This window comes from Mchenga conophoros, linkage group LG23, assembly GCF_057382185.1.
Source record: "Mchenga conophoros isolate Kocher_MC1m ecotype Shallow Benthic linkage group LG23, M_conophoros_male_GT1.1, whole genome shotgun sequence".
Taxonomy (NCBI): domain Eukaryota; kingdom Metazoa; phylum Chordata; class Actinopteri; order Cichliformes; family Cichlidae; genus Mchenga; species Mchenga conophoros.
Genome location: NC_140547.1, coordinates 22,393,326 through 22,404,891, shown reverse-complemented (window position 1 = coordinate 22,404,891; position 11,566 = coordinate 22,393,326).

The window sequence follows — 11,566 nt, the reverse complement described above, 5'->3', positions numbered from 1 at the left end:
TAATAAATAACAAAGAATTTCCAGAAACACTTGCCCAATTTTAGGATCCCTTTGCTCTAACCATTTTGAGACACAACCTAGTGGTCCCCTGAAATCAAGTTAAGGCGCACAAGGGACAACTGGAAACCTTATAAACCCCTGTTGGGATCAAATGCTATTGAAAGTTAACTCTAAAAAAAAGCATTGAGAAAATTCGCTTAACTAGTCCTGGAAAAATCACATTTTTCTTGGCAGATTCCAGAAGAAAGCAGTTATAGAACATGATAATTTTTAAAGTCTGGTTTATGGTCATAGCATTGGTCTTAATGTGGAGGGGGGTGAAGCCTGACATTCAGATAAGAAATGACACTCTTACCAACATGAGCTGTGAGGATGGGTATTCTGATAGCAGCAGTTGAGTCCAAGGTATGTTGACACTCGAGGGGTAGATGACTGTTTAGGAGGAACTAGGTACTTGATGGCGACATTGTAAATTTTTGTCAGAGGAAGTGGCAGTTTTCTAAACATGAAGTAAAACAGAAGGTAAATTTCCACACGCTTCCTATTTCAAACTAGACTGCAGCAAGGGAAACACATGAACCGAACATTAACTTTGATTTACACTCGAAGAGTACAACAGAAGAGAAAAAGCCAAAAATGTTAGCACTTTTGAATCAAACACAGAGCAAAGGAAAGATGCTTTATTTGACACTAATAACTGGAGCTTTTTGTGTTTTTTACAATTAGAAAGAAGCTTAGCTGCAGTGTGTCATTCTGAGTGAAAGAAAAAAAGCAGTGAGTTATTATCTTTTCCACTGATGACAATGAAAAGATCTAGGGGTCCTTAAGGATTGTAACAAACTACAAGAGGGTTGCAGAGTTTCTTAGATAAGTCAAGATGGAGGCTCAGATAGGGTTTTTTTATGAGGTAGAGTTAAGGATTAACTCTGGGGACACATCACAGAATGTGTATACTTGTTTGGTTCTTTTTTGAGAGTTTCCTCATGAGTCACTCTAAAGCTTTTTCCTTGCTAAAAAGTGGTTGCAGAGAACTTAGAGAGGTTACAGAGGCTTTGAGACAAGTCATGGAGTCCCAAAGGTCCAGCGGGTGGTTCCAGGGGTGTATGAGTTAGAGTTCATCGACGGATTTCTGATGCATTCAGTGTTCATTAGTGAGTTTCATGGGCTTTTTTATGTCAAAGTTCTGTCTTATCTGGGGTTCTTGGTAAGGTTTGGTATGTTTAAGGGGATTTCAATGGTCATAACATCCTTAAGTCGATTACAGTGGGCTAGAGGGGTCTTGATAGGGTTAAAGGCATAAAAATAATTAGATTGAGAGATCTTGATGTTCAATTTGGGGGCTCATGGGACTCATCACTTGACATTTTTCCACTGAGTTGTGTGGTGGCGCTAAATGGCCTCTTGTTGCTTGGGAACATTTTAAGGACTCTTGGAAGTATCTGTGGCACCTTGGGACCCAGGAGTTGATAGGATTCCAAACTCAAATAGTATTGAAAGTGTTCCTGGGGGTTCCTGGAATATCTGACCTCCTAGAAATTGCCTATAATGTGATTCTTTTACTAGTCTCCATTATGTGGATGGTACCTAGAGCTAAGGGTTATTTGATGGAACTGTTCACTTGGATATATTTGATAGGAACATCTTGATAATCCCTGCATTAGAAGACATTTTTTTGTTTGTTTTTTTCCCCTTTTTAGTGAAACTAAAACCAGCTCTCTTTGCTTGAAAAATAAACTTTCCAAGAACAATAACATGTTCTGGATAAAAACCTGTGGGAACGATAAAATCAAATCAAAAGCATTTAAAAATGATATCAAGGTCATAGTTTTTAAGTTTTATCTGGATTTAAGACCTCCATCACTTTAACGCTGGTGCTTTTAGCACAATTGCATGGATGGAAATCCAACTTTCACTTGGGATTATTGTCAATCAGATCACTGATGATTGTGTTGAGGGATTTAACATTGCTGATTACATCACACCAATAGTAGTTAAGCCTTAAAATGGCGTCCCTCGTGTATGCTGGAAATGAGTATAAAGTTCCCCTTGAGTGTCATCTTTTCCTTGTTAAATATCTGACTGGTGCTCAGTAAATGCCAGGGCTTACGAATATGTAGTTCCATGAAACATGATTTAAACAGTGCACAGGTTTGTGTGCATGCAATAAATCACCAACATGCAAATGCAGAAACAATGTTGGCGCATTACTGCCACCTACCAGGAAATACTACACAGTGTAAAACATGATTGACAACAGACAGTGAATACATGAATGTAGAAAGTAGAAAAAATACCACATGTATAATATTGACAATTCATAGTAATTAAAATCTTAAACTTTATGTAGCAGTTTAATTCTTTTATTCTTTTATCATAAAATAGACTAAAAATCATACTATCATCGTACTATAAATTCCAGAAACTTCTTTAAGCAAGAAAACTGTCAGTGCATTCCTGCTATTATAAACTTGCTGCAAAAAAACCCAACTTGCTGCATTCTTCTCAGGTCACCGACGCGTAATCTAGACAAAAGATGTTTAAATTTAGCTAAAAAGTGAAAGGACTTCCTCTCCAACATCTCTAATGAGTCCTCAGCTGACCAGATGATTTAAAACCCAGGCCCTTCTTAGGGGTTCTGAAGAGGCATTGTTTGCCACAGCATCACCATTCATAATGGCTGTATCCCAATTCAGGGTCTGCAGCCTGCTTAAAGTACGCAGCCTTAACGGTCCACAAGGGCCGCGTATTCAAAGACCGCTAAGGCCGGAAGTACGAGGCTTCTGAAATGGGACGGTCTAGCCTCCATCACGCTGCCCAGGTTGCCTAGCAACCATGATACTAACAGCTGGAAACGTTTCATACAGCTTTGTTTGACAGAAATGAAGGAGAACATATTTTGTTCATTTGTTTGCTTGTTTTCACATGAGCTTTGTTTGATTTGTTGAGTATCTGAGGCTGAGACCACGGGACTGTAAAACATGATTGTTGGGCTTCATTTCTGTACTGAAGAGTCATTTTAAGATTAGCTAGCTATCTGTATGTTAACAGACCGTCAGATATCGTAGTTAAATATGCTTCTTTAAAATGATATCAACATTTTGGAGCATGATTTGCTATTCAATTGTTTTGTATGACCATAAAAACTGTGTTATAATCTTTACTAGAAATTCACTAATACTAATGGGAATTCCATTTCTCTTCACTTCTTTATCATTGGCAGGAACATACAGGAACAAAAACAAAGTGTTAAAGCCCTCAAAACTGAAGTGTATTCACAAAAAACCTGGTTCCTAGAACAATATTGTGAGTATGCAGTCACCTACAAAAACGTGTCAGAGGCAACAGATGTGTTCAGCCTTGGATGGCTTATTTATTACTAGAAATTGTCTAAATTTTGCAGTAAATGAAGCTGTTGAATTGCTAGAGTGTAGTCGGGTATTACTGCATACATTTTTTAAATGATATTTTTATTCCATGTAGACCAGTCAGTCTTCTGTAAGAGCTGTCATTTCCAGTGATGGGAATAACAAGTAACGGCGTTACAAACGGCGTTAACTTTTTCAGTAACGAGTAATCTAACTAATTACTACTTCTATCGTTACAACACGTTACCGTTACTAACAAGAAAATGCCATGCGGTTGCGTTACTATTTTTCAACAACCAGACGGTTGAAACTGTCTTCAGCTTACCGCACCTTACCGCATCAGTTGTACAGAAGTAGCTGTCTACGTAAGTAATCTGGGCGCTACAGCTTTAAGCAGCTGCGCACGCTCCCGCGGACAGCAATCACTTTCTGCCCGACAATCACTTTTTGGCACTTTTTTGCAGCTAGGGGGGCAAAACAATCGCATAAGTGCTGCTGTTTGACTGAGGAAGAATAAAGTAGTCGTGGTAAGCCAATCACATGACTCCTTCAAGATGACAAACCAACAAGGTGATATTTACCAGTTTTTAAATTGTGTTGATAGGCCGTGTAAAACCAGAGCCATGATAAACAATATATATGCGGCGTTTTGTCCTGAATAGTTTCGTCACGTTTACTGTCTAAGGACAGCACTAGCAAGCACTCTCTGCTTATGACCAAAAAAATACCCCAAAACAAAAAAACACCCCTTTCGTGTTGGTGGAAAAATGCACCATGTTAACGAATCAAAAATGATATGACAACATGACATTTGGATGTTTAGGAAAAGGGGGGAGTTTTAGAGAGAGAGAGAGAGAGAGAGAGAGAGAGAGAGCGAAAGACAGCAAAAAAAGAGAGAGAGCGAGTTTTGAGATGCGAGAGATTTGTGACGTTTAGCGTGTTTGGAGTGTGTAGTTAATGTGTTGTCTTGTGTAGTTAGTGTGTTGTGGATAGTTTTGTGGTGTGTGTCAGAAAAATGAGGTGACTGCTGTCCCCAGGTAAAAAACAGGAGTGATGCACCTGCTGCTGTCAGAGCTGCAGGTATCAGGCTGTGATGTTCTCCTTTATAGTGGACAGAAATATTTAGAGTGGCCCAAATAATTTGGGTGGCATCTTATTGAATGCAGAACAGCTGATTGTTATGCAAATAGTTTGAAACGGTTATTTAAATAAAAGGTCAAAGGTAAATGGATGCAAATAACTTTGTTTGCAAAACTTGTGCATATGATTTTAAAATTGACAATTTATATTTGCATTTAAAGTCATGAACATGATTCATTAAACATGTTTGTGGTTGTTACAGTAAAAATATATCCATTTTCTACTCTGATTTTACGTTTTTTTTGGTCTGATTTTAGATCAATTGTGTAAATACAGTATGTCAAAATGAAAATATAACTGCAAAATCAGACACGTGAGGTTGTGCTGATAAGAATGATACCAAACAAGGCAAAGTAAATTGTTTTTAAAGGTGAAATGTAGAGGAAACATCAAAAGTAGTTAAAAATGGCCAATTATACCCTGGAAAAAATGTTAAACTTTTTTTTTAAAAATAACGCAATAGTTACTTTTCAAGTAATTAATTACGTTTAGAATCTTGTAACTCAGTTACTAACTCAGTTACTTTTTTGAATAAGTAACTAGTAACTATAATGAATTACCTTGTCAAAGTAACTTGCCAGCACTGGTCATTTCTATCTTCAGCTGTAATGTGCCATTATTTAGAGACTGAAATAGATCAGACCACTGAGATAATTTAAACACATCTGTGTGTCCATGTTGCATGCTGGTTTGCATTTGTGCACTGGAATAATGTGTGTGTGCGTGTTTTGTTAGGTTTTGTATGTCAGTTTTGAGTGTCGAACAAGCAGACGGTTGTTGAAGAGAATGGGCGAAATGTATTATTCAGATCGAATGAGACTGAAGTTTAATGGCAGAGTGACACACATTAGATGTGACAGAATGAGTCCAATACCACACACATGCACAGACACAAACACAGAGTGCAGGTGTATCTTCTTTTTATTGCTGAAACATGTTGGAGTTGTTTGACACAGTTGTGAAGATCACATCGAGCTGTCTGTCACAGCCAAACTTTCATGAGTCGATCAAGACCAGCTGAGGATCATGTGGCTCGATTTTGCTACATTTAAACACTTCTGTCCAGTACTGATGAAAATATTTGTAATAGATTAAACTATGTGCTGAGCCCAAAACTTCAGATTACAAGGTAGAGACTAAATATTGATGCTGGTCCCCTGGTACTCCAGTACAGGTGTCCATCTCAACACTAATGTTAAAGTGGTGTGACAGGGCCATGTGAGATTATATAGTTTTACTGGCTCACAATGAAGCTAATTTAATGAATTCATATACTACTGGTTAAATACTGTAGGCATACACTGGACCCCCTTTTACCACCAAAACAGCTGCACATCCAAAATGAATATCTCATTACATCACATGCCAAGGGTGCTCTATTGGCTTAAGATCTGGTGACTGTGGAGGCCATTTGAGAACAGCGAACTTTTGAGATGATTTGAGCTTTGTGACACAGTGTGTTATCCTGCTGGAAGCAGCCATCAGAAGACAAGAACAATGTGGAGATAAAGGGATGGACATGGTCTCAAATAGGTTTTAGTATTTAAATGAGGCCCAGTATAATACTAACGTGACCAGAGGGTGTCAAAAAATATCCTTTACACCATTACACCACCAACAGCCTGAAGTACTGATAAAAGGCAGGACTGAGCCATGCTTTCATGTTGTTTACTCCAAATTCTGACCCTATCATCTCAGTGTCGAAGAAGAAATCAAGACTCATCAGACCACACAAGCTTTCTCCTGTTATCCAATTTTAGTGGGCCCATGTAAACGTGGCACTAAATGTGATCTTCTGCTGTATTCAGAGATGCACTTCTGCATACTTTGGTTGTAACAAGTTGGTTATTAGTTAGTGGTTGATTTGCTGTTGTCTATTTCAGCTTGAAGCCATCTGACCATTCTCTAACCTCTGACATCAACAAGGCATTTCGCCCAGAGAACTCTCTTTTTCAGACCATTCTGTAAACTCTTGCAAGGGAAATCTAGTAAAAAATTAATAGCTAAATGACAAGAAATGCCATGCCTCCTTTAGACTTATATGATTATGAAGGAGATTTGCCCAGCTGCGTTAGCACCTCTCTTGGCCAATCCAAGAATACAGATGAAAGCATTAGTTTTGGAGAGTCCATCAACAGGAGTTTTTGTCAATGGACCTTGACTTTATTACAGCAAACTGGCAAAAATAGAGGCTAATAAGAGGCTTGATGTCATATACCAGGAAAACATTATTCCTATCTGAAAGTATCATTCTTCCACCATCTTCGTAAAACACACACTCTGGAGAGGTTGCTAGCACGTTAAGAAAACCTCTGAGCAAATATAATGAGGCTATTTTTACAACAGATGTTAAACTTTATTTGATAACAGCAGAAGCTAAAGGTAATATTTAGTCAAATTGAACAGTAAGACATCCAGTAATGCATACAGTTAAATGAATCTTATTCCACTGTGTTCACCACCTCTGCTGCTGTGCCATGTACACAACCTTTGTGATTATTTTCATTTACCACATATTTGATGTAAACCCTCAGCTCTCCACATTGTATGTGCTTTATTTTATTTATTTGTTTTGTCCTTGGGATAAAATCCAGCTTGTGTTTGTCACTTTGCCTCCTGTGCCAAACAGTCCAAATGAATTATGCAAGTTCTCCAAGTGCACAAAGTCATCCAGTCAAACCTATGTAATTGTTGTCTCTATTACACTGCTATTAGGTAACTATCAGTTAGCCTGTTGGTTTTAGTCAGGGTTTGGTGTTGGTTTACACCCTAAACAGTCTTTGGATATCTGCCAATTAAGAAGCTCAGCCTGGTTAAAATGACTTGTCCACATTGGTGCAGTTCCTCACTTCTCGCAATGCCTCAGTTAAGCATAATGAATAATTATGATTCTCCATCTGAAATGTGCTTGGTTTGAAGGGAGAATGTTTAAGGCTGAAATCCTGCGAAATGAATAATTTATTCACTTGTCATTCCGCAGCTTCGCACTGTATTTCTATGTCAGCCGTGAGCAGTATAACCTACAAAAGAGGTCAAAACTTAGTCCAGGGTGGAGCGTCACAGCATATGGTAAACCTGCTGTAGAAGATGGAGGTTAAACAAATACTCACATGGTGTGTAATTTAGACAAAAGACCTTCTAGTGATTTTTCTTTCTAATCTGGGGAAAGGGGATTAGATTAAATCTGTTGCATGGCGACTGTGACATCACCGCTGGCCCGTTTCACAATCACAAAGAGCTGCAGGCACTGCAGCTGAGACCTTTGAGCTGCCAAACCAGAACCAGGGCTCGAACGTTTGTAGACCAGGATTCACATTCACCACTAAAAACGCATAAAGGCTTCTCTCAAGGCCTTAGAAAAGAGGGCGAGGGGAGGGGGTTCCTAATGGAGTTTGTTTCCATTAGGGCTGCCCACTGAGACTCAGTCCTCTGTTTTCAGTGCCCTGACCTTCATGAAATGCACTGTGGACCACATGACATAAAAATCAACTATTGTACTCACAGTCTCAACATGAAGTGATACAAGCAGAGGTAGACCGCACACACACAACACCCTGTCATGGACAACTAGTGACCTGAAAATTTTCACCCTGTGTTCTTTTCCCTCTGCAAGAGAAATGAAGCCAGCATGGAAAACTGCAGTTCCTCTAATGTCCACTTGAGGCTGGCCCCCAAACTAAGCCGATTCTTATAGATTCCCATATTAAAATGTCCAGTATTGTAGCAGAATTAAAAAGGTTTACAGCCTGTTTTCCAATAACTCAGCTAGGAAGGCTTAAAATACTTTGACAGATGGATGCTGACAGAGGGAGCTGACTAACAGGGTTGCTGCCTTTGTAAACATTTTCCATAGAATCACCAGGTAAATATCATGGCTCACTGTTTTTATAGCAGTTAAAAAAATGAATTTAAACACAACCAAAAACAAAGCAGTTCAGTTGATTATTATACAGCTCAATAACAAAGTGAAATCTAATGTGAAATCGAAAATAATCCCACTAAAGTAAAATAAGCATACATTCAAATGCTTACATAAGAAGGTTAACTTTCTCAAATTTAAGATGCCAACATAAAACAGAATTAAAAATAGCTGTGTATAGTAAAAAAGAATATGGTAAAAAAAAAAAAACTGATTAAATCACAGTCTATCAGACAATGCACTGCAGTATTAAGTATTGTGACAGTGCATCCTTGATATATTAACATGACATTATTGAATATCTCACAACCATTTTCAAATATTTCAGTTTTATTGTGTTTGATCTCATATATAATATGAGATGCCTAATTAATAGTTTATGCATTTACAAATCCCCATCGGGAGGTTGGAGGGGTTCAGCACTCACACTGACTCAACGTCTTACACAGCAGAGACACTTTTCATTGGAAACAACATAGTGAAGTTAAGGAAATATAAACTGCTTGACTAAGCTAAGAAATATAGTTTGGGTTATGTATAATGGCTTCAGCTTTTTTGTTGTTGTTGTTGTTGCCATGGTGACTATTCACTTCTAAAGAGTCTGGAAAACAAAAATACTACCTGCAGCTATTACAGTTTATGGATGTAGCTGGTAATAAAAACTAACAATACATACGCCAGCTCAGTCAGGCTGCTGAGTGGTGGAATTTGTTTCTTAAAGGCCTTTTTAAGCTGTAGGTAGGTCCTTAGGATGTTGAAAACAAGCTAACTAAAAGTTTTCACTCATCACACTTTAAAAAAGCAGTATGACGGCTGCAAACATCCAAACTATGGATATTCATGTGAAGTCCTACAGCCAAAATTGAGAGATCTCAGTTTCAAAGGAACTTCAGGAGTGCAAGGTTAAGCTGCTTCAGCTGTGTTAGCATCTGAAACAGAAAATTCATACCCAGAATGGAGTCAAGCTGTAATGACGAGTCAAGAAAAGGGGAATGAAATAATTTCCCTCAAAATGAGGAAAAAAGCAAAAAAGCAAGCACTCGTGAAAACCTCATAGCCCACCAAAACATCGTCCGAGATTTAAAGCATCTACTTCAAAATTGTACGCTGAGGAGTTGTTTTGGCTACAACATCAGGTGAAGGAAATGCAGGAAAATGCCACCTGCAGAGTGAGTCGGGAGGCTGCTCAAAACAAGGCCTTAACTTTCCAGCTGAAGGAGACTCTAAAAGTTGTTAGTTGAGTTGTTCTTGAGATGAACTTGAACTAATAGAAACATGTCTAATAGTTTATTATACAACTGAAAATGTCTTGCACTAAATGGGTTTAAGGAGGCACAGAAAAAGAACACAAATTAAATACATCCCGCAATTAAACCAAAGGTACTCAAAACTTAAAACGAGTCTGAACACAGCAGGTTCCTTTGGTGCTGCAAGCACTTCAAGCAGTGTTTCAGTTCAGGTACAGTTGACAGTGGGTACAGTTTAGGTTCACAGTGAAACACAATGACTCAGTTGTCCAGCTTCAAAAAAGGTGGCCAAAGGTAATTTCTCTTTCCTTATTGCTAGTGTCCTTGTCACTACTGGCAGGATCAGATGGTGCCTGCAACTCATTCAGGTTAATAGGTAGACCAATTCCAAGAATGGACGGTCATGTTTGCTGCAACAGGAATCTTTGCTAGGTCTCCCAGCACAGAATGTAGAGGTGACCCAAGGGAATGGATATGCAAAAGAGGAGCTGGACAAAATTGTAGAAGGGCATCAACTCCACGGCAGGGCTAATTATAGACACTAAAAGCTGCTTGGGAGAATTCCAGTCAGTAAAAATCTACAAGTTTGTGCTGCAGTTGAGAATCTGCCCCTGTAAAAACAGTAATCCTTGGAATTGAAAACTGAAAGCACTATTTAAACCTCAACCTAAATTAAACAACAGATTTATAAAACAAAGTTTATGTTGGCTAATGTATTCAGCTCTATCATATGTGACATATCCGTGTCCCATCTGGTAGAAAAATATTCCACTACCACAACCCCACCTCACATCAGCTTTCATTTATCCAGGCAGTCGCCTCAGTCACTGCGTCTCTGGATCTGGGATCTCTTTGATGAATCATTCAAAGGACGATGCACTCTAACTAATTTGAGTCATGCCTCCTGACTTTGGGGAGCAGTCATGCTCTTCTCATTGGTTAAACATCGGCAGCGACACAGTGAACAAACAGAGCAACATACAGTGGAGGCCTTGCAGCACAAGGGCCCTGAATCAAACAAGCTGCTCCTGAGAATAATCTGATTATTTTTGTCTCCGTGGGGCAGAGCTAATACTGATCCAGGATGACTGCTCTTTCACACGTCGTGTGGTACTGTCAGCGCTGCTGCAGGATCAAGATTTTTTTCCCCAAAAGCTGTCAGTGCTATTTTATGCTTCTCCCTCGCCACATTTTAAAGTGAATAATTGTACTTTTTACTGCAAAACGTATATCTGACAGACGAAGTTATGTCTCCAATTAATATTTTATATACTAAAAAACAGATGACGTCTTTAGAAATTGTGCACTAGTATGATTAAACAAGTGGTTTCCAACCATTTGGCTTGCAGACTCATTCCTTAACCTTTTTAGGTAGCTATCTAAACCTCTTTTTTAAAATCAAGATGAAGAAAAGTCTATAAAATTCACATATTTGTGAATATATATATCGCTCAGATGTATAATGTGGCCCCACTAAAATCTGAAACAAAAGAAATAGTGACAGTGAATACTGGACTTTTATTTAGATGTTATTTCCTTTTATTTTGTAATGTTGTGGGATTAGTATTTTTATTCTTTCATCATTTGGGCGAGGCTTGTAACAAACACCCCAAGACATCATTGCTTTGTTTGTGTCAGATGAGCCTGGTTCTGCTGGAAGTTTCTTCCTGTTAAAAGGGAGTTCTTCCTTCCCACTGTCACCTAATGCTTGCTCACAGAGGGGCTGTCTGATTTTAGGTGTCTTCTCCTTAATTCTGCAGCGTGTAGCTGGGATTTGGTGTTATACAAATAAACTGGAATTGAATTAAATTTGTATTGTCATTTGACTTTTTATTAATTATTAATAATAGAGATTTTATTTATTTTCATTTATTTGTTTCATTGTAATTCATGGA